Below are 4,125 nucleotides of genomic sequence, written 5' to 3'. Positions count from 1 at the left end.
AAAAAAAAAAAAAAAAAAAAACTAAAAAAAAAAAATAGTGGGGCCCCTCCTCTAGATCATGATATGCAGTTTGGGAAACATCTTTTTCACGGCTCTTATTGCTGTCGCGCCCACTCCCCACCCTCATCTTCGCAGCAGACTCAAGCAGGGCAGGCTTGTGCCACTCGCTTCTCTCAGATCTTTCTTGCAATTATGATAAGAGATTTGCTGTTGTGCTTTTAGAGAACAGTCTGGACTCAGCCACAAACTCTACTCAGACGTGTACATCTGAAAACCGTACCTGTTACCAAGTTCTCCCCTCCTGTCTCCTTTCATGCTTTCTCACCTGTATGAACACAAATCTGACATTACAGCTAAGGAAATAATTCGAATTGATTCAGAAGTCCTGGCATGTGACAATTTTATTAAATTACCAAGTTTGGTTTTTAATAATTTCTCAATATAATGCGCCAAGACCTAATTTTAAAAATGTATGAGGACCTTGTGCTGAAAATACAGAGTATTTTTTTAAAGTAAGGCTGTCTTGATTTAAAAGCAGATTACAGAAATGTAAGTCAACTTGAGAACAGTGAATGGATGTGAGAACATTCAGCCGAGACCGTACGCATTTTCTGTGCTGTTTGTACTCGAGGTATGTAACATTTGTATACCTGAATTTATTTTAAAGATGAACCGAGATGCACATAGCCAAGTCTTGAGTTAACAAGATTGAATGTGTATTTCTTAAAAATACAACTTTGTGTTGTACTTTGAAATAAATGATGCTTTTTTCAAAAGCCTTGAATTGTTTCATTTTGGTTTTTTTACACACAAGAGGCCTTGATCTGAATTTTCTCATGCCAGAGCAAGCCATCCTAGCACTGCCTTACTCAGTGGTAAAGGTGGTGTGATTTATGGTGACTGGAACCCCCTGCAGTCTAGCAACGCTGTGTCTCCCCCTGGCAATAGCTGAGGCTTTCTGACAGAAAATTACTTGAAAGCCTATTTGGATTCACCCCGTGGAAGTCTCCCATCTGCCACTACCCTGAACAGAGCGGCCTCAAGGAGACAATCGCCAGCCTGTGCGGGCTCCGTGCTGTCGGCCGGCTACCACCGAGCCGTGTGTGGGGTCATCTCCTTGCCACGTGAGGACCTCCGCCTCTGAGAGCTTGGCGCAGTTGTCAGCAGGCTGGAAATGGTGACTTACAGGCTGGCTGCAGGGCCACACATCACCCCTTGTGGTCCGTCACCAGGCTCAGGAAATGACTCCGTGTCCTGAATCACTGCCGGTTCTGAGGTCGGCGACCTCCATTAAATTGCAGTTCAAGGGAATCTATGGTGAGAGAAAGATGGGGCAACCAGCAGGGCCCGAGCACAGCCTGCGGGAGTTTCGTGGAGGAACTGCGTGAGGGGCCAGTGCTGCCCCTTTCAGTGCTGGGCCGGGTAGTCAGTGAATGGCAGGAAGCCTCGAGCGAGCTGTTGTGTGGGGAGCAGGTGGGGGAGGATGGTGGTGACGGGGTGGCGGTGCAACCACTGCTTACCCAGCTGGTATTGAAATGCTCCAGCTGCTAACAACCTTCCAGCTGTGCCCTGAGGTCAGGTCAGGCTGATGGACGAGACTTGCGTGAAACGGATGGCCCCAGCTCTGTGCAGAGTGCCTGGAGAGATCTCGGCTGCAGCTATGGGGACGGAGCTCGGCCAGATGGAATCATTCGGCCACAGCTGAAAGGTGCAGACGTGAGGTGTACACATGCAATGATTGCTTGTCCTTCTGAATAAAAGTACGTTAACCTTTGTTTTTTTAAGATAGGTATTTTTTGACGGGGCCTCACCACGTGGCAGTCCTTCCTGCCCGAGCCTCCCACACACCGAGACCACAGGTGTGTCTGCCACACCAGGGCTTTTCAGGTTGGGCTGAGAACCAATCTCGGGCCTCCCCTGCAGCCTCGGGTGCCAGCAGCAACGCTCTCCTGCTCACGCCTCACAGCTGGGCCCCCTTTCCCTTAAGACTCCTGCAGCTCCTTCAGATGCAACCTCCAGAAGCTACGTTGGAATCAGGCAGGTGTCGGTGTGCCACATGCATTGCTTTGGTTTACTCTTCTGGAAAGTCTCTCTGGCTCCAACCAGCTTTTCTTGTTCTGTTTCCAGTCTGTGTAGAGTCCGCCTTTGCTAGGGAAGTAGGAGCCACTGCATGTCAGTGTTCTGTTGAGGTTGGTTACATCGTGAAGAAACCAAACTATCCCCCGGAGGTCAGAGAGGTTTAGTTGAAATGTGGAATGGCCCAATTTCCAATCTGATCTTTTCTCCGCTTATTCCGAAGTCCTGTCGAACAAGCCACATCATGTTTACAACCAGTGATGTCACTTGGGGGATACTACGTGTCCTGGGCAGCCAGAGCCCTGGTGAATGGGGTTGATGCGGGCCTCGTACAGTCTTAGTTGTTAGCAGGGACTTGCACTTCAAAACTGGGATGGATTTTAGGCTCGAGATTCTCTTTCTACACGAAAACAGTAAGATGTGAAGCTCTGCAGATACTTGAATTTCAATAAGTCCTCATCTGCAAAAGTAAAATTTGACTGCAAACACTATCTCAGTAAGGGTATCTCAGGGATCCAAACTTGCTTTCTCTTACGAATCAGCTGGGACTCCCAAATTCATGAGTTGTTGTTTTTGTTTTTGTTTTTGTTTTTAAGTTCTAATTTCACCTCATGAGATTTTTACCAGGGCTGAAAAGAACCACACACTTTGGTTTTCCAAATAGCTCTAAGGGTAGGTGTTTGAGTGGTTCCCTGACAAATCTGAAGCTTGGCCAGAATTTGGTCTTAACAGTTGAGGTGAAAACTTGTTAGCACAATAGTTCACTTTGTACTAGGCCAAAGTTCAAATTAAAATTTTCGTATTATATGTAAAATTACATTTTACTAAATAATGGTATCTTTTTTTTTAATGTATAATCGGCCTTTTGTTTTTTCCCAGAGGACAGACAGTTCTTCAGTCCTTAAAGACTCAGCTCCTTACATGGGCTTTGGTGGAGGGCGAGGGGGCAGCACCCGCAGGTCTAAATCGGGGTGGGGGCATTCGGTCCTTCCGAACTTCACAAGATGGGTTCCTGACTACCTTGCTACGAATGGCGCAACTCACACAGTAATGGAGGTTCATGTACAGCCTGGGGAGCACATAGGCATCGGAGACACTTGCTTCCGAGATGTCCCTGACGGCTGCAGCCTCTGCTGTGTTTCAGATGACAAACTTCTTGATTGCCTTGTCCTTGGGCACGCGTCAGGTGCAGGTCGTGCAGCCGTGCAGCCAATAGGCTGCACATGGCCGCGGCCCTTTTTGGCACGGCCATTGTTCCTTCTTCGTCATCTTGGAAGCAAGGCTGTGAGAGACAGTAATGGTATCTTTTTAAGTATCAGTTTAGTTTTATAAAATTCTTACAATTCATGAAGAGTTAATGAATTTATAATGTCCAAATTAAGTCCGAAAACATAGACCTAAGTTGTTTATAAATAACCTTTTTTTTTTTTTAGATTTTTGCTATAAGACCCATGTGCTCACCAGAGAGTGAAGGTGAGAGAAATGATCTCCCTAGGGGATGGCCCTGCTGCAGTCCCTTCTCCATTCTCTGAGATCTTGGGCACACACGCACACATACACATCCTGTGAGTTTCAGGCTGCCAGCTCCGAGACTCAGACGGTGGTCAGCCACGTGGGAGTCCAGTGCCCCAACCACTACACCACCTGCTGACCCTATAAATAATCTTTAAATAGTTTTTTGTGTTTTTTTAAGAATGATTTATTTAATTTTATTTATTCACTTATTTATTTTAATTTGACCAGAGAGAGAGGGCAAGTGAGAAAGCAACTTGTTTGGGTACACACTTTAAAGTGGACTTGCTGGGTCATACGGTAATTCTGTCTTTAGCTTTGTGAGGGGCCACCAAGCTGCTTTCCATAGAAGCTGAACCATCGTATACCCCCTAGCAATATAAAAGTGCTCTAGTTGCTGCACATCTCACAATTTGATGGGGTGTGTGTGTGTGTGTGTGTGTGTGTGTGTGCTATAGCCATCCTAATAGGGGTAAAGTGAAATATCATTGTGAATTTTTTATTTTTATTATTTTTATTAAATATGCTATTGGCCAC

The sequence above is a fragment of the Tupaia chinensis genome, unplaced genomic scaffold (assembly GCF_000334495.1).
Source record: "Tupaia chinensis unplaced genomic scaffold, TupChi_1.0 Scaffold144276_1, whole genome shotgun sequence".
In the NCBI taxonomy this organism is placed as follows: Eukaryota; Metazoa; Chordata; class Mammalia; order Scandentia; family Tupaiidae; genus Tupaia; species Tupaia belangeri.
This window is presented reverse-complemented; position numbering follows the sequence as displayed.